This window comes from Engraulis encrasicolus, chromosome 4, assembly GCF_034702125.1.
Source record: "Engraulis encrasicolus isolate BLACKSEA-1 chromosome 4, IST_EnEncr_1.0, whole genome shotgun sequence".
Lineage (NCBI taxonomy): Eukaryota > Metazoa > Chordata > Actinopteri > Clupeiformes > Engraulidae > Engraulis > Engraulis encrasicolus.
This window is the reverse complement of record NC_085860.1, coordinates 8,121,821-8,146,820: the sequence shown is the minus strand read 5'-3', so window position 1 is coordinate 8,146,820 and position 25,000 is coordinate 8,121,821. Positions and strand designations below refer to the sequence as shown.

At 47.7% G+C, this 25,000-nt stretch overlaps 1 protein-coding gene and 1 pseudogene across 4 annotated transcripts in view; both read right to left on the bottom strand.

Moving 5' to 3' along the window:
- The window catches only part of rassf7a (Ras association domain family member 7a), a 56,971-nt gene that overhangs the window by 18,396 nt on the left and 13,575 nt on the right, over positions 1–25,000 (bottom strand). For 2 of the 4 annotated variants that reach the window (XM_063196611.1, XM_063196612.1), the window contains exon 2: positions 16,543–16,604. The exons of 1 other annotated variant lie outside the window; for it this stretch is intronic. The gene's annotated coding sequence lies outside the window, so the exon portion shown is untranslated. Of the gene's footprint in view, positions 172–16,542; positions 16,605–25,000 lie in introns of those variants that run through there. One more of the 4 variants, XM_063196614.1, reaches the window with a different exon arrangement.
- LOC134446671 (uncharacterized) lies at positions 8,467–9,940 on the bottom strand (annotated as a pseudogene).

The following is a 25,000-nucleotide window of genomic DNA, read 5'->3' as shown; positions in this document are numbered from 1 at the left end:
CATACTCAAACAAACACACAGTGCCCTGGATGGGGAGTGTCGACTATAAACCACTGCCCATCCCACACAGCTCCTCTCCACACCAACGGTATCACTTCTGACTCCGTCCTGCATCCCCACCCATGTATCCCGTTTTTGGGAGGGCTCAGACGTCAGGTAGAACAAGCACAGCTAATTCCCATTAATTAACTAGTAATGATTTCCAATACATATGCGTCTTAGACAATAAAAAAAAAACAATTTAATACATACAATACTGACTTCACCGTACTGGTTTCACCACCCTGACATGTGCTACTACGAAAACATCATTGACCCAGTGCCATGGTATTCCGAGTTTTGACAATTGGAGTACAGGACATTGGTTGATGACATGATTCAAGTAGATTCAATAATTCTAGGCAGCAGTTTTCTTTTCTCTAGAGACCAACACAGAACCATTACATAACAAGCAAAGATGAAGCAAAAATCAATTAAAATGAATTACATTTACCTGCACTTTCTGTGTTCGACACTTCTTGGAACTACTGGTATTCTGGAACTAATGGTCAATGGCGATCTGTGTGTAATAGGCTCCATGAGCCACCATCTTTGTGTAAAAATGGAACACACAGTGCAGTGGGATGGGCCTAACTCTTACTGCCATAGCTTTGCATTGACCCCCCACACACACCATTCTTCGTCAGCTCTTTGAAATTGCCTTTTAAGCCCACTGGCTTAAGGCAACGTAGCACCAGGAAACATAGAACCAGTACAGGTATTACTCTATGCCACTTCCCCTTTGGCATCCAATGCGGTGCTATTCAACCACAGTCCATTATTCACACTTTGTAGCCTAGCGCCCCTCCTTGCCGCCAACATCCCATTTCCACAGCCCAGTATCCTTCATCCCTGTCCCAGTACCAGCACCCTCTAACCACAGTTCATTCTGCCCCCTTCTCGTGTATCCTTTTCAGCCCTCTAGTCTAGCATATGGAACAGGAGCAGGCATTTTGTGATCTAGCCATAGATTGTATATTACTAACATATATACATTCTATATTCTATACATTCTATATTACACATTCTACAGATCTACCCCATTGTCTCACCTCCTCCGGGCTCCAGTACAGTGCTATTCAACCATGTTCTATTCCTTTCTCTACATTAGTAGCCCCACTCCTTGCCCCACCATCCCGGCCGAGGCCATACTTCAGCATAAAGTCTCAGCAGTCCTCCTCACCACAGGGTCTCCACACTCCAGTCGTCAAAAGTCCCCACAGGAGCCTCCCTGATCACGCCCTGCCCATCCATCACTCACTCAGCCAAGGCTTGAGTTCAAATTGAGTGACGGAGTGAAGACGAATGTGCTTCATAGCTAGTTTTTCTCTGTAGAGAGCAATGACTCCACAAACATCCACCCACGCAGGCACCCACACACAACAACCCACACACACAAACACCAACCCACACACACACACACACACACACACACACAGTAGGACAACACACAGGAGTCCCCATTCATTCACAACACCTTGCTGTCTCCATGACACAAGCATGTGTACTGATCCTAGATCAGACAGCAGACAGCTGGCTCTCACAAACACTCAGCACAAAACAAATGCAGCCCCCCCCAGACACAAACTAACACGCACTTACAAACGCACACACACACACCAAACAAACAAACACCCGCCCCCCCCCCCCAAACAAGCAAACACAAACACACACGCACACGCACACGCACACACACACACACACACACTAAAAGTAGGCAGCCTTGGCAGGCGTCCCAAGTTCAGTCGAAGAGGCAACGTGAGTCAACGTTGCGTTCCTGTGTCGGCACGGCGCGCTCGAGCAGGACAAGCCCCAGCCTGATGAATGATTGATAGGAACGCAGCGCTTCAAAGGCCAGCTCTGTGTGTGTGTGTGTGTGTGTGTGTGTGTGTGTGTGTGTGTGTGTGTGTGTGTGTGTGTCACATCCTTGGAGCTGCATATGAGGAGGAGAAGGCTGGAGATACAAGAGTACAGTTAAAATATTCGATGTTTCAAGCAACGAGGAATAGACACTACAAAGACAGCAAGCTAGTCGTCAAACTGGATCAGCGTGTGTGTGTGTGTGTGTGTGTGTGTGTGTGTGTGTGTGTGTGTGTGTGTGTGTGTGTGTGTGTGTGTGTGTGTGTGTGTGTGTGTGTGTCTGTGTGTTCCCGCCTGCTGTGTGTGTGGGCATTTGTTTCTTTGTGTTTAGCGGAGATGGTGCCAATTGCATGGACAATCTCCATTTCAGAGGAAAACCATTTTCACAGCTGTGACGCACTGCCATTCCGATATTCATGAGGCAAAGAAAACGAGAAATACAAGAGAATTTACAAATAGTTCTTGTGGAAAATTCTGCTCTTGTACTGTACACACGTCCACACATACACACTGCCCTTCAAAGGCAAATTGCAGTAACTACGTCAACATTGAAACTCAGAAAAGGCCTTCAAAGCCTTGGTATAAGGTTGGAGATTGGAGTTACTGCATATTTGACAAGGCAATATCTCTATAACGGGACAAATTTTGCCCATAAGACCTTGTCACACGATAAAGGAGGTGTAATAAAGACCATTTCAGCCGAAAATACTATTTTGACAAAATATGTAGTTACAGCACTTTGCCTTTGTAGGGCAGCTCACACACACATGCTGAATGCACGAGTTGCTAGCCTTTTCTAATCTTAGATTTATCTTTTTCTTCAGAACAAATGCAAATGTCTACCTAGCGGTAAATGCACATGACTAACACCCAACACAGGGCCAGTGGACGGGCATGAAAGGACAATGGATGGGCGTCATCATGAATAGACACGGCAGAGAGCCCGTGTGCCATCCTGCACATGACATGGCAGACACGCGGAGACAGGAACACAATGGGTACGTGTGGAGTAATGGTGCTTTAAGAGACAGAGAGAGGCGGGGAGAGAGAGAGAGAGAGAGAGAGAGAGGGGGGGTTGGGGGGAGATGCGTGCAAGGGTCTCTGATAAGGGTGTGTGTGTGTACATTGCATCGTTATATTGTGCACAAAATGCAAGGAGACCAAGACAAACACGTTCCAAACATGCCCCTGAATCGTGAAACACACACGCACAGTGGATTGTAGATTGTAGACAGTAGATTGTATTCATTACACCAAGTTTTTTATAACTCATGTTCCTGTTCCCTGAAACACACACTCAGAGAGAGAGAGAGAGAGAGAGAGAGAGAGAGAGAGAGAGAGAGAGAGAGCGAGCGAGAGAGAAAGCGAGCGAGAGAGAGAGAGAGAGAACACCCGCAATTAGTCTGAGAGGAGTGCAGCAGTTGTTTCCTGTGATTACATGTGGGGTAGGGTGTGGGGTGTGGTGGGGCAGGGCGAACTGGATCAGTTTGAACATTGCTATTGCAGAGGGCCTGAGCTTCGGGCTCCAGGCTGAAGTCTGCTCTGGCGGGGGGACAAGAGAAGCCCATTACGGGCCTGCCACAGCCCGCCATCACGCCAGACAGGACTGGACAGGACCGGGGACAGCAGGTCCCCTCCACTGCTACTGCCACAAACGGAGCAGCACGGGAATTTTAAGAAGTACTCGTACGATGCCGCCCAAGCTCCAGGCTCCAAGCTCCAGGCTTTAGACTCTGGCATGGGGACACGAGAAGCCCATTACGGGCCTCCCATCACGGCCCGCCATCCTGCTGACAGCAAGTCCTTTCCTCAACCCCCTCTGCACTGCCACAGCCGCCACCACCAGCACCAACCACCGCTGAGTTGACACAAATGGAACTCGGGAGATCAGAGCAAAAGCGTAGCCAAAAAGGGGGACAAATGATACATTTGCCGTCGTAAATACTTAGGTTCCTCGCTAGCTGCCGACCAAGGTCCCTTAAGTGTCGTCAGGGATGCACTAAGTACCTAAAACAAACTTGGCTGTGCTACAGCAACAACAAAAAATGCTCCCAAGATGTTTTTAAGTTTATTTTAGATTCCTCCTCCCCCTCACAAAAAACGTGGCACGAGTGGCTATGGCTTATTCCTTTAGCATTAAGTTCTCATAAAGGCGACCATGAAAGGGGGAGTATTAATGAGACAGACATAGTTGGCTTGAGTTTTGGCAGCGAGAGTAAAGAGCTATGAATAATGGGCTGTGTGTGTGTGTGTGTCTGTGTGGCGTGTCTGTGTGTGGTGTGTTTTGAGTTTGTGTGTGAAGAGGAGGGAGTGTGTGTGTGTGTGTGTGTGTGTGTGTGTGTGTGTGTGTGTGTGTGTGTGTGTGTGTGTGTGTGTGTGTGTGTGTGTGTGTGTGGTGTGTTTTGAGTTTGTGTGTGAAGAGGAGGGAGTGTGTGTGTGTGTGTGTGTGTGTGTGTGTGTGTGTGTGTGTGTGTGTGTGTGTGTGTGTGTGTGTGTGTGTGTGTGTCTGCGTGTGTGGGGGTGGCTGCTTGTTATTAATATTAGTGTGCCGTTGCCCGGTTTCAAGAAGAAACCCACGCCCCAATGAATAATGCATTACACAGCACATTCATTCTGCCTGCTTTTTTTTGTTTGTTTGTTCGTTTGTTTGGAAAAACAAATATTTGTTCTCTCCGAGCTACTTTTTTTCTCCTTCACTTTCCTTTTTTCCCCTCGCTTTGGCAAAGAGACTAACGAAGGAGCCAGCAGTGTGGCTTTGCCATGGTATTGAGAAAGCTCCAGCATCTCTGGAGGTGGTTCTCTCTCTTGCTGAGTTGGTCCCCCAGCGACTGGTCCCCAGAGACAGGAGGCCTCCCGGTGGGCAAGCGGGGGGTAGAGGTCCCTGGGGGCAGAGGTCCCCGGCCCCTGACCTGTTGGCCGGGTTAGCCCCCTGCCTCATGACTGGAACCTTGCCACTCTGGCTCTCCCTTTCTCTCAGTCTCTCTGGCTCTCTCCCTCTCAGATGGCTTTGGGCATAGACACACAAATACTCACACACTTGAAGACGTGCTCACATTCATATATGCACACGTGTGCGCACACACACAGACACACACAGTGTGTGTTGATTATTGGTGTAGCCATGGCAGGACGCTGCTGCTGGGGGGGTCCCTGAGGTAATTACTGCCTCTGCCACTGATTCAGCACATGTGTCACACCACACACACACAACTGCCATGGAGACAACTTGTCTTGGGTAAATACATTTCTCTCTCTCTCTCTGTACTGTATCTCTTTCTGTCTTTCACCCCTCCTCTGTCTCCATCCCTCTCTCTCAGGCTGACATGTTCCTCAGGCGGGGGCCAGGAATAGCAAAGTGCCGTGAGGGTATGGACCTGATGGAGGGGACACCGCATGTCTCCATGTCACCCTGGCTCCACAGCCTTCTTCACTCATTGCTCCAAGAGCAAATACCACCAGGACATTCCATTAACATGATGGACGCACGCACGCACGCAACGCACGCACGCACACCACCTGATGAGGCCCTGAGCCCTTAGGGAGGGTCAGACGGAGCCACATCATGTAGCCCAGGTGACACCTAGGTGACCTGGGAGAGGAGGGAGAAGAGGAGAGGAGAAGAGAAGAGAAGAGAAGAGAAGAGAAGAGAAGAGAAGAGAAGAGAGGAGAGGAGAGGAGAGGAGAGGAGAGGAGAGGAGAGGAGAGGAGAGGAGAGGAGAGGAGAGGAGAGGAGAAGAGAGGAGAGGTACTGGCTGGTCAAATATAACACCAGCTCATCTCATCTCTGGCAGTCAGTCAGCGCTTCATGGGGATGATGAGCTGCAAATCTCATCCCATCATTTTTCTTTTCTCTTTCGAAACCAGGCCTTTCGAAACAAGTCTCTCCTCCCTCGCTCTCTCACACTCTCGCTGTAACACAAAACACAAGTAGAAAACCCACCAGGGAATGCACACAATCGCACGCTCACACACACAGACACGCATGAATGCATGCATGCACAAGCACACTCTAGCATCTGTCTTTTCCATTCTGAGAAAATGAAATTAAACTTGTTTATTTTTGCCATCTGAAGAATGCTGCGTTTTATTTCATGGACTATTTTTTTTGGCTGCTGCCACATCTGCTTCTATTAAAAGGTATCTGTTTTTCATTCGCTGTTAACACATCGTTAACACGACACACATTAAGAGGTGCCAACACTGCATCAGATGGCAAAAGAACCCGAAGGAAGGAAAAAGGGGAGAAAGAGAGACAGAGAGAGAGAGAGAGAGAGAGAGAGAGAGAGAGAGAGAGAGGGGGGGGTGAACAGAGGGAAAGAAATGGAAAGAAAGACTGACAAAAAGAAATAAGAATGACAAGATGTGCCCAACTTGCTTCATCAGTTATTTAAAGAATGGTCATGTGTTTTGCTCTGCATTTTCACAGAGAGAGAGAGAGAGAGAGAGAGAGAGAGAGAGAGAGAGAGAGAGAGAGAGAGAGATAGAGAGAGAGAGAGAGAGAAAGATTCAGTTTGACAGAAGAGGCAAAATTAGAGCTGAACTACACACCCATTTGAACTCTGCAGGAACAAATCCCACAATTAGTGCTAATGAAAATATATCAAAGGCTTCTTTGTGCTTACACAAGTGAAATGTCGTAAACCCCACGGGAAATGAAAATTCAAAGTTCTCCTTCTCTTTGTTTTAACTATTTTTTACTGAGACACAACTGGGTTCAGTTAAAGAGCAGGATGAGTTTTTAAACGGTCTTATACCATTGAGGGCCAGCAAAAGTTCTTCCCTTCATCATAGTTTGATTCCAAATTCAGGTTTATTTTTAGATGTTAAAGATTTAAAAATACTCTTAATTTCTTCTCCTCTTAGTCTTGAGCATTAAGAGACACCGAGCAAGCAAAACAATGGTAAGATTCAAAAAATGTTATCACTGACTATTTCTAAGTCTCTCAGTGGATACATTCAAGTCTCAACCAACACAGTAAAGTCTGTTGTTTCTCCTGTTATTCTCAGACTTGCAGATTGATTTTGTTCTTCAACCCTCAGCTTGTTTTAGAGGAAGGGAAAATCTCAAGTATCGTATGAGCCTCATAGGAAGTCGATTTATTTCTGGTAAGACAAAGAAAGGCAGCAGAATTTCCCTCCATCAACACCCAAGCCCTTGCCTCTCCAAATGCGGTACGGGATGTGTGTTCAGCCCACTACACCCCTGTTGAGGCCCGCTGTGTAACACCATCCAACCCTCTATTTGAACAGGCTTATGAAAACCACCAGCAATCTAGTGCTGACTGAAGAGAAACAGGGGGGGATCGGGGGGGTAGGGGCGTTGGATGCGGGTCCAACAGAAATACCGCAAACATCCAGAAAACATTGCAAAAAAAAAACGATTGCGAATGGCAGATGTTCTAACAGATCTGAACCTCAGTTTTAGCGGGGTCTCTCTGTTGCGCAATAAAGACGTGAACAGATGCACATATCTGGGAAACATCTGTCTTTTAAAAGCCATAAAAACAAGAGATTTTTTTCTTTTATTTTCCCAGATCCGGTTGTCAAGATGACATTCTAGTCTGTGTGAGGATTATTTTATGTAGCACGGCATGCAGTGCCTGAGGTATGTGTTTGGAGCAGCAACAGCACTGATTGCGGAGGTGCCGCGGGGAACCTAGGGGGATGAAACAATCCAGCTCATTTGTTTGTTTGTGTGGATAACAATCTTTTTTTTATTATTTATTTACTTGCGCTTTAAAAGAAAACATGCTCTTGTGGGCTCGAAGGACCATCTCAGGTTGACACACTGAGGCACAGAAGTGCACGCACACACACACACACACACACACACACACACGCACATTCACACACACGCACCGAGGCAGAGACACCTAATTAAGCGAAGAAGGCCCGGGGCCAGGAGGCCAGGCCCCGGTGACCCTATGGCGTGTTTACACACGGGGTGGGCCGCCACATACCTGCACTGACAGAGGAGAAGAGAAGAGGCGACGGGGGGAGGCCAGGGGAGGCGAGGGGAGGCGAAGGGAGACCAGGCGAGGAGAAAGGGATACGATACGGGCTGACACCGGCTCTGGAATGAGCTGAGGAATGCGGAGCCTCCCAGAGACCCATCCCAGCAACTCCTGGATGCGGCGGCCGTTACTGCGTGACTCCAGGAGGAATGGAGAAGCACCATAGAGAGGACAAACACACACACGCCCATCTACACACACACACACACGAGCATGCACACACATGTACGCCTAAACACAAACGCCCACCACACCTGCACACACATCTCCTGAATGCTACTGCTGCTGTTGCTGTGTGACAGCAGGAGGAAAGGAGAAGCACCCTAGAGAAGACAAACACACACACATGCACACACATGCACACACATGCAGATACGCCTAAACACCCACCCCACCTACACATACTGTAACTACATCACACACACACACACACACACACACACACACACACACACACACACACACACACACACACACACACACACACACACACACACACACACAATTATACACACATATGCACGCAAACAAAAACAACAGTGTCCTGGAATAATAATAATAATAATAATAATAATTGTATTTGTATAGCACTGTGTCATACAAGGCATGTAACTCAAAGTGCTTAACAAATGGGAAAAAACATTGTTAGAGATAGATTTAAAAGGAGAGGTATAGAGGAGAGGCAGAAAAAGCAAGAAGGCAGAGGAAGAAGAGATAGACAGAGAATGTAGAGTCATAAGGTCAACGTAGGTTAGGACCAGGATTCTTAGATGTGTAAGGTCCATAGTGGCTGGGCCTATCATAAGTCATAGATAGTCACACAGAGATTGGGCGCTCAGGTGCGGCCCCTGGTGGCATCAGGGGTGAGGAAAAACTCCCTTTCGCTTGATTCATAGTTTGTGAGGGGGAAAAAAAGCTCGGTGAGGTCTGAGAAAAAAAGACCCCCTGTAGTCAGGAAGAAACCTCAGGCAGAGACCAGCGGCCACCTAGGGGAGCCCCCTGCCAGGGCTGGATTGCGAGTAGTAAGGGCGCTGCGGCGGCTGGGACACTATGACGCCTTGGCAGCTAGGAGTTGGCAAGGATGAAGAGGTGGGTCTTCAGCTGCTTCTTAAAGGAGTCGACGGAGGTGGCTGATCGGATCTCGATGGGGAGGGCGTTCCATCTCTTGGGCGCATAGCAGGCAAACGCGGCGTCGCCGATCTTCTTCTGCGGGGCGGGGGGGGGTGGGGGTCCTTAGCAGCTTGGCATCAGTGGACCTGAGAGCTCGAGCAGGGGCATAAAAAGAGAGCATGTCTGAGATATAGCTAGGGGCAAGTCCATTTAATGCTTTAAATACTGTGAGCAGAATCTTAAAGTCGATTCTGTATGAGACAGGTAACCAGTGCAGGTCTGCCAAGACAGGAGAGATGTGCTCTCTCATTCTGGTTCTTGTTAGGATTCTTGCCGCAGAGTTTTGAATGAGTTGCAATTTGTCAATTAATTTTTTTGGGAGACCAGAGAAGAGAGCATTGCAGTAGTCTATCCTACTGGTGACAAAGGCATGAATAAGTTTCTCAGCGTCTTGTCGGGGGGGCCAAGCCGCGCACTTTGTTGACATTTCTAAGATGGAAAAAAGCAGATTTTGTTATCTTGTTGATGTGAGGCTCAAAGCTCAAATCCGAGTCTATGACCACACCTAGGCTAGTAACCTTATCTTTAATGTGTATGCTTAGGTCACCTAGGCTTGAGTGGAGTTTTGCACGTTTTTTCTTAGGCCCAATGAGCAACACTTCAGTTTTATCTTCATTTAATTTTAGGAAGTTACTGTTCATCCAATCTGTAATGGCAGACATGCATTTAGTCAAGGCATGAATGGCAGTGGTTTGGCTAGGCTCGACAGAGATATATAGTTGAGTGTCATCGGCATAGCTATGAAAATCAACATTGTGCTCTCTGATGATGGAGCCCAGGGGCAACATATAGAGAGAGAAGAGGAGAGGGCCCAAGCAACTACCCTGAGCAACTCCAAAAGGCACATCATACTTGTTGGAGACGTATTCTCCGATGGTGACAAAAAACTGTCTTCCTGTAATATATGTTTTGAACCACTCTAAGACGTGACCGGACAAGCCTACCCAAGATTCAAGGCGGTCAATTAGTATGTTGTGGTCTATCGTGTCAAAGGCGGCACTGAGGAATGCTGGTTGGAATTGTGAAACACACATAGGCAGGGTTAGCCGCGGGCAGCACAGGAGTTGTGACACGAGCCTGCATTCCTCTCCCTAACCATTCCCGCCGGCCATTCATATTACGCCACAGCGGCCCACAGTGCAGTGTGTGTATGTAGTACTATATACAGTATGTGTGTGTATGTGTGTGTATGTGTGTGTGTGTGTATGTGTGTGTGTGTGTGTGTGTGTGTGTGTGTGTGTGTGTGTGTGTGTGACACCCAGGCCAGTGGCGACAAAGTGACTCTGAGGTTTTGTCTGAGAAGTATTTATAGAGTACAGGGGCGGGAGGGATTGTCTTCTAGTGGTGGTGGTGGTGGTGTTGTTGGTGTGTGTGTGTGTGTGTGTGTTGGGCAAGGGGGAAAGGGTGAGGACGACAGCTTTACACACTTTCAGTCTGTCATTACGTACTCTTACTCTGTGACTGATTGCCGTTCAACCACAAGTTTGGGGCTGGGGAGGATGAGACGGAAGAAGGGAGAGAGAGAGAGAGAGAGAGAGAGAGAGAGAGAGAGAGAGAGACAGAGAGAGAGAGGCAGAGAAAGAGAGAGAGAGAGAGAGAGAGAGAGAGAGAGAGAGAGAGATAGATAGAGAGAGAGAGAGAGAGAGAGAGAGAGAGAGAGAGAGAGAGAGAGAGAGAGACAGAGAGCAGAGAGAGAGAGAGAGACAGAGAGCAAGAGAGAGGTACAAAGAGAAATTAGATGTCGCCCGTCTTAAAGATTTACAAGCGAAGGCCCTGGCTCTGAGACTCACCTTACGGGAAGAGAGAGGGGGCCATATATCTCCGCCTCGCTCCCCAGGGGCCAGCCTCGTCAGGGGCACAGATTTGGCCAGGGGACTGACAACCAGCAGACACACATGTAGTGATAGCAGAATGTGTGTGTGTGTGTGTGTGAGTGTGTGTGTGTGTGTGTGTGTGTGTGTGTGTGTGTATGTGTGTGTGTGTGTGTGTGTGTGTGTGTGTGTGTGTGTGTGTGTGTGTGTGTGTGTGTGTGTGTGTGTGTGTGTGTGTGTGTGTGCGCGCGCACCATGCTGGTAAGCTACATGCAAGTATGCTGTATTGTACCAACACAACAGAACATCTACACCTGTTGAAACTGCCAGTGAACATACAAAAGGAGCCTATTGTGCTAACCAACAGAAATATTAAAATGTGTGTGTCAGTGCGTCTATGCAGAGGGGCCAGTCAGAGTTGGCAGGTGAGAGGGGTTCAAGGGGGCGGGAAATTGTCCTTAGCAACCAGATGGAGGGAGGTCGAGAGGGAAGAGAGCACACCTCCATGACGACTAGTTCCTCTAACTCCACCATTAAACTGTCACCGCACAGCAGATGGATTATCGTGAGAAACTTAAACAAAAACGTGACATTAAAAGACAAAAAGTCTGAACTTCACTATTGGGTCATTGAAAAAAAAAGGTTTCTGCCAGGTTTCAACTGTCACTTAAAACCGACCGAAAGGCTTAGGTAAAACTGATACACACAAACACAGTTTCAAATGTGACATCAGAAGAAAACTCTAAACTTCCAAGTCTAAACTTCACCAATGGTCACTTAAAACAGGTTCCAAACAGGCTTCAACAGTCACAGAAAACAACAGCAAGTCCAAGGGGAAAAAAACTGAAGACGTCAGACACACACAACACACACACACAGCTTCACACTGTCAAAGTGAGTTCTTGTGTAGGCACTGACACAGCTTGGTGTCAGCTTGGTGTCAAAGTGAGCTCATGCTCAGAGAGCCAAGTAAGGATTAAGAGAAACACTAGCCTTCTATGGCAGACACTGATTCGGAGGACGGAATAAAAAAAGCCCATTCATTCACCCATACAACCAGCACTTCTTGCACAACATGGTGGAAGGGTGACGTAATTCAGTTAGATACAGATCAAGAACTGAACAGGGAGGAAAAGAGATGAGGAGATACAAAAACAGACTCTCCCCCAACATGGTTCCCCTAAGCTCCTAAAGTCTGAAGCTTCTTGCCTCCGCTTGGTTGGAGTTACGGAAGATCAAGATGAGGGTCCGTCCGGCTAAGTAGACGATAGGGAGGCCTCTCTCAGACAGTGGAGATTTACATCGACCAAAGGGGCTTGTCAAAACAGCACACGGCCACAGTAGTGTGTGTGTGTGTGTGTGTGTGTGTGTGTGTGTGTGTGTGTGTGTGTGTGTGTGTGTGTGTGTGTGTGTGTGTGTGTGTGTGTGTGTGTGTGTGTGTGTGTGGTGGATGCGGACCACAAGACGTTTCACAACATGGCTGTCTTATCGCTAGCACCACCACCCAGGTTTTGATTGAGAGAGGGGATTTTTGCTTTCATGCCGTCACTATAAACTTGATATGAGATACTTGGAGCACATCTTTTGAAATGAACATCACAAAAAGACACCAACTTTTCTTCTCCAACAGAATAGATATCTGAGCAAGCAAAGATGTCCTCAGTTACGGTGTATTGTCTCTGTTTACATTTCAAGTGCAGTGAAAACTATATCCTTTGCTGCAGACCTGCTCTTCTGTCTTCCTTCATTCCAACACTTCTATTTTAATGCACAACGGGTGGGAAAGGAGTAGACCTCTCTGACCCAAAGGCGACTGGAGTCTCATCCCCTTGTCAAGGACTTACTGACTGAGTGAGTGCCCTTGTCATGTGAAGCCAAGGCTGTGTGTTTATTTTGCCTGCACTAAGCAGTATAAAGGGCACAGGGTAGAGAGGGTAGGGCAATGACCAAGACTCACCTCATCACTCTGGCCTGGATTACAACCTTACGATTCTCACTGGCAGCCATACAACTGGAGAGCGACGCTATAGCGATCACTACACGCCTGGACACAAAGGTCAACTTATCTTTACTCAACAGGCAGCAGGGATTGGCACACATAACAGACTGACACGGACAAACACACACAGAGACATTCTCTCTCTCTCTCTCTCTCTCTCTCTCCCTCTCTCTCACACACACACACACACACACACACACACACACACACACACACACACACACACACACACACACACACACACACACACACACACACACACACACACACACACACGCACACACGCACACACGCACACACGCACACACGCACACACACACAATCATGAGACAGAATGAAGAGATGAGTGTGCACAGAGACACAAAAAAGAAGTGGGAAATTGAATGTCCACTGACAGTGAGTGAAAGAAAATGTCCAACCAAGCCCCCCCTTTCGCTGACAGCACACATTGTTAGCACACACAAAAGAAAGGAGTGGGAGAAATACAGCCTAGGCAGACAGAACAAAACAACAAAAAAGGAGGGAGACAGAGAAAAAAAAAGACAACGGGCGAGATAAAACATTCAGGCGGTTAATGGAAAATGTCGAGAGGCTGAAAGGAGAATGATGGGAACATGTGTATTCACACTTCCCACACGCTGATGAAACACGACCATGTCTTATCAGGCTGACCATTCCCCTTGAACTGCACAACATGCAGGTGAAACATGATCTTCACCACGCACACGAGCAACAACAAAAAAACAAAAAAAACGGAGCATTCCTTTTTGCCTAACTCACTTTGACTGTCAAAGTGTTTCGTCAAGATAAAATTCCAAAGTGTGTAGAGCATCAACAACACCCATACATTAAAAAAAGCCACTCGACTCTAAGAGACCTAAAAGATAAAAACTTGTAAGTGGGTGTTAAGTCCCAAAACGCAAGCGCAGACGCGCGCGCACACACACACACACGCACCCACACACAGTACGCCTGTGTGGGTGCGAGGGAATCAGTAGGAGACTGTAAATGACAGAGAATTGAATATCCTGTGACTGAGGTAGCCTAGAAGGTGATCAATTTTTCATCACCGTGTTGAATTTTCATTTCCAAGCAGTGCTGCTGTTCTACCCTTGCCATGGCTGTCATGGTATGAACAACTCTGCTTGCAGACTTAATCTGATAATCAACCTGTTTGTCGTATCAGATCCATTTTTATCTGGTTTGTCATAGGAATGAACATCTTCACCTTTGTCTTTTTGTCTGATGGTGAACCTGTTTGTCTGTCTCTAAACATCTTGTCAGATCTTTTCTTTTGATTTTGATGCCTTCTAAAAGCAAAAAGCAAAACAAAAAAAACAGGCGACATAACACCCCATGTTCAAGTGGTTTTTTTTTTCTCAAATGAACTGCTTATCTAATGTGGGATTCAGTATTGGCTGCTGTCGACACAGACCATCTGTCTTTGTATTCTGTCTGTGTGTGTGTGTGTGTGTGTGTGTGTGTGTGTGTGTGTGTGTGTGGTTTGCCTTTGCTAAATGTCCAGCCCTGTTGATTTGCATGTCGTGCCAACCTTCAGCGTGCTTGTCCACTTCTCTGCCCGCCTGCTGGCTTGCTCCTTGGAGAGCAGGCAAGGTACACACACATTCATCAAGCACACATATCAAACACCACTGCCAGTTTGTCAACATGAGGCAGGGTCATCTACGAGAGTCCGTTCCAACATCCCCCCCCTCCCCACCCACCACTAGCTGGTTGGTTTGTGCAGAGCTCCTTGAGAAAGTGTTAGGAGTCCGACCTGCAATGTGAAATCCATACACATGTGCATGTGGCATGGTATACAAAGTGTGTGTGTGTGTGTGTGTGTGTGTGTGTGTGTGTGTGTGTGTGTGTGTGTGTGTGTGTGTGTGTGTGTGTGTGTGTGTGTGTGTGTGTGTGTGTGTGTGTTTTATATACAGTAGATGTAGTGTGTGTGCATGGGTGTGCGTGTTTACATGAGCGTGAAATCTGATCAGGCCCAGGGGTGATCCGGAGGAAGCAGTAGTGTCACAGTCTAACGAGGTGGCCAGCCAGTCAGTCATCCAGCCAGTCAGCAACAGGAATGTGTGGTGATAAGAGCCCCCTGGCAGCAGCCCCAGCAGCAGCAGCACAACAGAGAGTTACCCCCCCCCCCCCCCCCTATCTATCTGACCTTACCTTATCACCATTTACATTGCAGCATGCCAACCTTCCCTGTACCGCGCAGCCAAGCAAAGCAAAGCATGGCATACACACAGTATGGCAGCACACTTCCACCAATGTTGAGACGGTATAGGGGAAATGGAAAAAAGAAAGATCAACTACAAGTTTCGGGAGATAGATTAGATTTTGGAGGGTGATTAATGCAGGCTGTTAAAGGGACACACGTGCAAACACACACACACACACACACACACACACACACACACACACACACACACACACACACACACACACACACACACACACACACACACACGCGCACGCACGCACGCACGCACGCACGCACGCACACACACACACACACAATCATCATCATCATTTGTTATCCCTGCCACTATCTCCTGGTTTCACTCATCTTTCAAAGCCAGGGTGATTAGGAAGTACAAGTGTTTGGAAAGAATCAGAGCACGTCCCCCCCACCCCCAACACTCCCTAAACCCCCCCACCACACCCTAAACCTCAAACCCCCAACCCCAGCCTGTCATTTGTCTCAAAGGAAAACGCATCGCCGTTCCAAACCGCTGACTGCTTTCAATGAATGCATCCGCATCCACACCTCTCTCTACCTCTCTTCCTCTCTCTCAAGTCCAATGGGGGTCGCCACAACATCAACCGCTTGATGCGCATCATTACACAGACAGCGCAAAACAGCTACACTCTCATCATAGCCCACATAATGACAGGGTTCCGGTGAGCTGCAACTGATCTCCCCGCATTCCCGCACAAATTAATCTTTAATCCGGAGATAATAAGACAGTAGCGGCCAGGGCTACTAGATGGCATGGGTGGGGGGGGAGAGAGAGAGAGAGCGAGACAGAGAGAGAGAGAGAGAGAGAGAGAGAGAGAGAGAGAGAGATAGGGGTTGGGGGAGAGAAAGAGAGAGAGAGGGGCGACTGGATGGAAGTAGTGTGTGAAAGAGTGAAACAAGTGTGTAAGGTACTAGATGGAGGGAGTGTGAAGGAAAGAAAGAGGGAGAGAAAAAGAGAGGGATAGATAGACAGGGGGCTTATCGGCACGTCAGCTCTGAGCGAGCAAACACACACACACACACACACACACACACACACACACACACACACACACACACACACACACACACACACACACACACACACACACACACACGTGTGTGTCCAGCACTGGGCTTTGAGTTTCACCCAAACAGGTTCTTTGGACACAGACAGAGTGCGCCAGAGAGAGAGAGAGAGGGAGAGCAGGGGAACCAACAGGTTGATTTAAAGCTACAGTGGCTCCCATCCAGAGAGTCCCTAACAAGAGGCACATACACCACAAATACACACAACACACACACATACGAAACTCACACAGATACTCAGAAAAACAAGCAGAAACACACAGAGATACTCAGAAAGACAGACAGAAACACACACAAAAAAAACACAAAGAGTTTGCATTAATCTGCCGTTACCTGGAGTGGAAATGGGTTGTGATCCTCTTGGATGAGCTCCCGTAATCCAGCCAGTCCGGTTCCTAAAAGACAGGGGAGGCCGTCAGGAGGCAGGTGGGAGCTTTTGGGGATTTGAAAGGAGAGCTGCCACACGGCCTGCCAGGCAGCCAGGTAGAGAACGCAAAGAGTATTTCCAGTCCAAGTCAATGGTCAACAGTTGGCTGCCGGAGCTTCTCCAGGCTCAAATGTTATCTGATCTCTCGTTCTCTGTCTCTTGCGCTCCAGTTCACTCCTTCTCCTTCTCTCTCTCTCTCGCTCTCTCTCTCTCCTTCCCTCCCTTCCCTGCTTTTCCTCCGTCACTGCTGGCTGTTGCTCTTTCTTCCCTCTGGAATGCAGCTCTTTCAGAGTCTGCTAGCAGTAGTGTTTGTACCAGCCACGGGGTTCAAGATCTGAGGAGCTGTGAACATTCTCTTGCATACTCACTCCTTTACTCCTCTCTCTAGTTTCTCTCTCTCTCTCACAGTCTTTCTCCCTCCCTCTCTCTCTCTCTCTCTCTCTCGGTGTGACTGTACTTCACTCGTATTTCTCTCCACCCCAGCCAGGCAACTCTGCTGACAGGGCAGGCCCCTCCTCCCCCCTCAGGTAGGAGGAGTGTCTTCTTTCACTCCACTCCTCTCTCTCCCTCCCTCTCATCGCTCTGATCCCTCTCTCTCTTTTCCTCTCTCAACCACAAACACACACAAATACATGTGCAAACACACTGCTGGGATGTGTTGTCATGCTCGACAGATAGCAAGCCGTGTCTGTGTGTGTGTGTGTGTGTGTGTGTGTGTGTGTGTGTGTGTGTGTGTGTGTGTGTGTGTGTGTGTGTGTGTGTGTGTGTGTGTGTGTGTGTGTGTGTGTGTGTGTGTGTGTGTACAGATATAAATCTTGGTGTGTGTGTGTGTGGTCTCTACTGTAAATTGTATCCTGCTGGCCTCGTGTCACATGCCCATCTGACAATAATGCAAATAGCGCACAGGTGATCTGCACTTCCTGTTATGACTAGGGATGGGATATCGGTATCGGTGTATCGGTATCGGGTTCAGATATCAACATATTTTCAGAGATCGGATCGGATCGGAATTTTCCCAAAGTATCGGAATTTTCCCAGGACTGATATTGAGCCAGGATTAATGTTAATTTGAAGTCATAACACTTGCATATTAGTTTTCAGGATGGGATTGTTACTTTTTTACTTGATACTTTTACTTATGAATTCGTTTCCTATTCTTTTTACTTCCTTTTCTGACCAAATAGTCATCTTTGGCCTACCTCAAGTTGAAATTCATGCATATATGAGGTTTTGGTATTGGATCGGAGTAGTATCGGTATCGGCAGATATCCAAATTTAGATATCGGGATCGGATCGGAAGTGAAAAAATGTGTATCGGTGCATCCCTAGATATGACCTCATGCTGCCAGCACCCGATGCCCCCCTTACCAGAGAGCCGTACGGCTGATTTGCCTCTCACGTGGACACTGATCGTCAGATGGACATCCAAACCAACACTGATTAGGGATGCAACACTTGCTCATTATACTCATACTCGTACAAGTCAAACACTTGCCGTTACCAGGCACAGATACTGCTATTAGACGAAACAACGCAACATCTCATCACGATCTGTTGACTTGAAAGGAGCATGGGAAAAAGTCCTGCCTCATACATTTACTAACATTTCAATCTACATGGAAAGGGACTATAGAACAGATATCAAAAGTGTAAAAAAAAACAAGGTTATGCATTTATTTTCATTGCATTTGGGGGGTAGAAGTATCGGTACTCAGTATCGTCAAGTACAGAAATGAGGTACTCGTACTCATACTCGTATAGTGCCAAAAAAAGTGGCATCGTGCATCCAGAACACTGATAGTCAGACGTGGGATGAATAAAGACAACGTGACCTCATAGGGTTAGCCCTGCTGTATAAGAACAGTGGGCTTTGGTGCTGATTTGAATCACAGAGGAACAGAATGACATGCAGCACTGACAAGTCAGATGGGACATTGATATCCAGCACTGACCATCAGACATCAGATAGGTAAAGACAACATGACCTCCAGGGGTTATTGTTATAAGGTACAGAAGAAATGAAAAGAGGAAATTGGAACTTCAAAAGACAAAAGAGGATGTAGGATGTATTGCTTGTGTGAAGTCATATAACGTGCTCCCACTGCAGACAGGAGGAACAACATGCACGCATACACACACCCTGCTGAGATCATCCACCCAGTGAGCCACACACATACTGCTGAGAGCTAAGACCCTCCACACACACACACACACACACACACACACACACACACACACACACACACACACACACACACACACACACACACACACACACACACACACACACACACACACACAATGCGCTAAAAGCAGAGAGCCTACTGGCACTGCCACTGCTAAGAGCAAAGAGGGGGCACTTCTGACTCGGAGGCAGGCAGCAGGGGCAAAGCAGCATGAGCCAAGACCTGTTTTCCATTATCACTTACTTTCACTGCTTCTTTCTTTCCTTCTCTCTTTTTTCTTTCTTCCTCTGACTTTGTTCCTTTCTTCCTCTTAATTTGTTCCTTTTTGACTCTCTCTCGTTCTCTCTTTCTTTCTCTCTCCCTCTCGTTCTGTCTCTCTGCCTCAACATATTCTACATTTGTCAGTTTCACACCAACTTGGTTTTTTCACGCTCTGTCTTACGCTCTGTCTTTCACTCTCTCTCTCTCTCTCTGACACTTTCTGTGAAGCTGTCTGTTCCTCTGAGCCGCACGCCTTTCACTTGAATGGCGCTCACCAAAAATAGCCCCATCATCTTTTGTCAGCCTCCCTCAAAATGGAAAACAACAAAAAGGCACAATTACTCAGCCGGCTGGAAGACCGCCAGACAATTAGCTTACAGAGCAGCTCCGTTAGAGGGTGGATCTCTGATTGACCTTTGTGCCCGACGCTGGATAATTCTGTCATCTTTATATTCCTTTAAGTACACCTCTGATCGATTCGCTGCACTCTGGGTCAAAAAAACAAAGCAGTAAATCGCAACCACTCCACAACCAAACAATCCTACATCTCCTTTGGCTCTGTTTGTTTTAGCTATCTAATCATGCCATCTTCTTTTTATTTTTTAGTTACTGTGGAGAGATATTATATGGCTGCCATTGAGCTGCAGTCATAAACCAAGGAAATACATACTGCACACACATGCGGCACACTGTACAGTCCAGGATAGGAGTTCATCACTTAGAGAGCAGACCCAACTAGAAGAGAGTTACATACATTTGACTCTTCAAGTGTTCAGCACTGCCGAATTTAGTGCACAGTTTTCTATGGTTTAATTCTTCACAGCCCCTTCTTTGGAGTGTGAGTGTGTGATTGAAATTGGCACCAAAAGTGCCAAAAGCTTAAGAGGCACTAACTCCCCACCCCCACCTCTGTGGCCCCACCACCATGACGTGTGACGATGGGGTTGACCGTAATGCAGGAAGAATTTCTCGGGCAAATGAAAAATAGTGCGTGGGATGGAGCACATTTGTACAAGGTCCATCACCATCGCTCTCTCAAGGGGGCGTGTGTGTGTAGAGAGAGAGAGAGAGAGAGAGAGAGAGAGAGAGAGAGAGAGAGAGAGAGAGAGAGAGAGAGAGAGAGAGAGAGAGAAAGATGGAGACTTGGCGTAGAGACAGACACTGGCTGGTACCAACAATTCTAGATAAAGACATCTGCTGGCACAGAATCCCCTATGAAGAGACATATGTTGAGCATGCCAAGTGACATGAACTTAAAACAACAGCAAAGCAAAACTATTGCAGGACATCTCAGAACTTCGGGGTAGTTGTGGCCTAATGGTTAAGGAAATCAGAGGTTTGCAGGTTCAAATCCCACCCTTACCGCTCCCTACACCTCCATCCATGGTTGAAGTGCCCTTGAGCAGAGCACTTAACCCCACATTGTTCCAGTGAATTTAACCAATGTAACCCTGTAAAATAAAACTATGTATAAAACTATGCATAAGTCGCTTTGTATATACGTGTCAGCTAAGTCTAATATGATGTAACTAGCAAACTTGAAAGTGCAGCAAAAAGGCAAGTTTGCATCCCCTCTAGCATGTTTTCATATCAGACATAATGAGAAAAAAGGTCTAAAATATTAAAAAGTCTCCCTAAATTCTCCCTAAGTTATACTAATACTCCCTACATTTCTTTCCTCATATTGTTCAGAGAGTGAGATTAAAGGGGCAGTGGCGGGATTGAGGGATTAACCACCTCTGGTTTCACAGATACCTTCCAGGCATTCCACAGGGAACCTCCCTCCATCGTTCTCAGCCGATCTCCCCCTCCCCCACCCGTAACCCCAACCCCCCCGCTGACACCCCCACCCCACCCCACCCCTGCTTCTTTCTCAGGGAGGAATGATGGAACCCCTCCCTTCATCTGTGTACTATGCATAGGGGCAGGGCCACTGACAGTGTTGGCCGGGCCCAGGACAAAGTCTTCTGAAAGGGACCCCCACTTAATACATGCAATGTAATGAGGACCAAATTCTGGGTCCCCTCTGACTCTAGGCCCGGGACAACTGACCCCTGTATCCCTCCCCATCAGCTTCATTGCAGAGGGAAAACCACCAGATGATCTGGTCCAAGTCCAAATTAAGTCAATGAAATGCACGGCAAGAAAAGTTTTGCTGCCAAGTTTTGTTTTAATGCATGCATATACTGCACCAAGTAAAATCGTCACATGGGCAGTATCTGGAGGGGGGTAAAGGCATGAGACTGCAGAGGTTTTGAGGTCTGGATTGATCTGTGCTGTCCTACTGCACACCTGCAGCATAATATGTCGGATCCTGTTGGCAAGGTCCAGAAGTGTTCTCTTCCTCCTCAAAAGGTGCAGGTGTGACAGTGGAATACTTGGCAAGTGAGAGAGGCTAACCACTCTGCTTGCAGATACCTGCACTCTCTACAATAAGCCCCATCAAAACTCAGAAATGAGAATGTGAGGATTGGGAAAGTAGGTTGCACTATGAACGTTTTATATGTGATATGGTATTCAGGCCTCTAATTAGGCCTAATCACCAGCCAATATGACAAGTATAGATGTTGATCTTACTGGCCAAACACAAACGCACCACCAGTCAAGTGAATTGTTTTTTCTACAAGCCAAACTAGCATTTTGCTGGTTGGCAGGTGTTAATTTAAAGCACTGATTGTATTACTAATACAACATATGAACAATTAAGACCTTTCAATTTGATTATTGTGTTTTTATGTTGATACCTCTTTGTATCTTCGCCTCACTTTGAAAGACACTTGCACACACACACTACAGTAATGCTAAAAGTAGCCTTAAATGATGGTACGCAGCTCATTTACACCCCGAACAATAAAGTGCTTGAAACATAAACATAAACAGTGTCTTAGCAGCAGAAAGCCTCCAGTCATGACTCACTGAAAATCTTCAAAAAGACACAGAAGGAGACGGTAAGACTTTAATTGTTAGATTTCACTGGCTCACTCTCGCCTTCTCACCAACTGCACTCTCACCCTGCTGCCTCCATCTCACCGACGCCGCTGATTGCGGGAAGGAAGATGATTGGGAAGGCGATGCTTTATTGCTGTTTATTCCAGACGGGGCTTAGCCATATAACTTCAGCCTGTCATTACAGCCAGGCTAATCCAGGGGCTCTGCTGTTGTTATGCACCAAGAGTACCTTCGGTGCAGTGCCGTCTGCATATCTTCCACCGCTATAATTACATGTTTTCTGACACACACACACACACACACACACACACACACACACACACACACACACACACACACACACACACACACACACACACACACACACACACACACACACACACACACACACACACACACACACACACACAGTGTGTAAAACAAAAGCTGGCTTTGTCCCTTTTTCCGGCTAGGAGTCTCTTGGCACCCTCACCCCGTCATCTTCAGTCAGTCAGTCATATACTTTACTCTTGGCTTTTTATAGGCCTACGTAATGCCATACAATATCTCCGCTAAGCCCAGAGATCCTCCCCTTGCAAACTCCAGGAAATGAGGGAGAAATACGGTGTGGAATTCGGTAATCTGTCTGTTGGCGTAGCACATCAACTATGCTCCTGACTGGAAGTCAGGCTGCCATCTTTTATCCCTGTTTCACCGGAGATTTCTTTCTTATGCACAGGAGTAGTGGATAGATTTCAGATAGCTATCGTTGAAATGTGGTTGTGAGGCTAACCTGGCTCTCGCCAGATTTGTGTGTTTCTGCACAGCTCCATGAGCACTAGGAGGACCCCTCATCATCTGGCAACATTCAGGTTATGGTGAAGCAGCACCTGCACAACTTCACTTCTTTATTTAATGTTTTTCAACCTCTATCTTGGTAGAATTGGCAGGCGCACGCACGCATGCACGCACGCACACGCACACGCACACACACGTCATGCTCACAGGGCCAGTGCCAGAGCGCACGTGGTGCTTGTGCCTTACCCAGCACCATTCACACGTCTCAACAGTGGTGGTCCCAGTGGTACTAACAAACAAGCCATCATGGGACAAAGTCATGAAGCAGTAGCAGCAGCCTAAATGTCATTATATAAGATATTGTTTTATCCTAGCCTGGTTTGGTAAACACACACCACACCACCCTTCAGAGCCACTGAGGAAGCGTGAAGGGGCTTAGTTTTGTCTTGTCCAGTGCCATTCACAAGCCCAAGTGTGGTGATAGTCCCTGTAGACACACACAAGTTCTCTCTCTCTCTCTCTCTCGATCTCCTTTCTCCTTGCCCTTCTTCACATCTCTCAGGCTGACCTAAGGAGCATGGGGGGTTCACTGCAGGGTCAGAACACAAGAGCTAGTGGGCCCAGGGTAGGATAAGGTATATGTGGCCCCTCTATGGCTCTATGTCCTCCTCAAGCCCCCACAGCCTCGAAACCTCTGTGGCCTTTAGCACCCCGCACCCCACTCTCTAAACAAGCTTCAAATCTCTCTCTCTCGCTCTCTCTCTCTCTCGCTCTCTCTCTCGCTCTCTCTCTTTCACGCTCTCCCTCTTCCTCTCTCCTACTCCCTCTCTTTCTCTCACTGTCCCGCTCACACCCCTCTTTTCTGCCTCTTTGTTGCTTTTGCTCTCAAGTAAACTATTTCTGGGTGACTGGGCCTGTGAGCAGAGTGGAGGGCCCTGGATGGGGATGTTTTCAGCCCGTCACTGCCCGGCCCGGCCCGGCTTCTCATGGCCAGAGGAACCAGCAGCAGAGGGGACCCGACCCGACTCGACTGGTCTAAACCGGCTCTGGTGGCGGTGGTGCCACCTGCCAATTTGATCACCATCGTGATTTATTCCTCTCTTTCTCTCTGTCTCGCTCAAGATTTTTGTTTACCAGTGATGAGGGAGAGAGGGGGAGGGAGAGAGAGAGAGAGAGAGAGAGAGAGAGGGGGAGGGAGAGAGAGAGAGAGAAAGAGAGAGAGAGAGAGAAAGAGGGAGGGCATGAAGCATGAGGGTTGAAGAATGAGGTGTGTGTGTGTGTGTGTGTGTGTGTGTGTGTGTGTGTGTGTGTGTGTGTGGTGGGGGGTGGTGCGAGAACGAGAGGTGTTTGTGTGTGCATGGATGGCACGATGCTGAAGGAGACAGAGAGAGAGCTAGAAAACAAGAGAGAGAGTGAGAGAGGCGAGTGAGTCTCCTCCTTTTCAGGGTGAATCAGTCACGCTCTGGGTCTTCAGCGCAATCAAAAGGGAGGGCTGACGAGCGTGCAGCTTCCCAGAACTCTGTGCAGTGCGACGGGTCGGGCACAGCACTACGCATGCATGCTACATGACAACCGGCCCTCCATTCGTCAGAGACTGAGTAATGAGCTGGATGCGTTCTGTTGGTTTTTCACTACAAAGCGAGGGTGGGAGGCACAGGAAGTGTGGGGTTATGGAAAACTGACAGGTCAGGTGAACGCAGGTCAGAGTTCACCCAGGACACAAAAGAGTAAAAAACATGAGCGTCCCATCCCATCCAGACTGGGGGGGCCTGGTGCCTGGTGTCACAGTCTGTCTGTGTGTTTGGTTGGTTCACTGCTCAATGCAGACTGGGGTGGGGGATGGGGATGGGCAGTTGTCTAATAAAAAACTGTGCCATACAGGTCCATGGTTTCATGCAGCTCCTGGAAGTCTGTTTTTCTATCTGTCTGATACAACCCCAAAATGCCATACGCAGATACCTAGTCCAATTCACTGTAGGGCCTGTCTGTCTGTCTACATATCTCTCTGTCTGACACACAACCCCCAGACAGTGGCATACAGGAGCCGGGGCGCTCACCCACCTGTGTGAACAATGGGGCTTTATAAAAGGGCTTTTCCCCTCTGCGTGCCGCATGGCTCTGGATCAAAGGGTACAGCTGGGGATGGGGATGAGGATGGGGATGGGGACGGGGATGGGACTAACTATGGCAA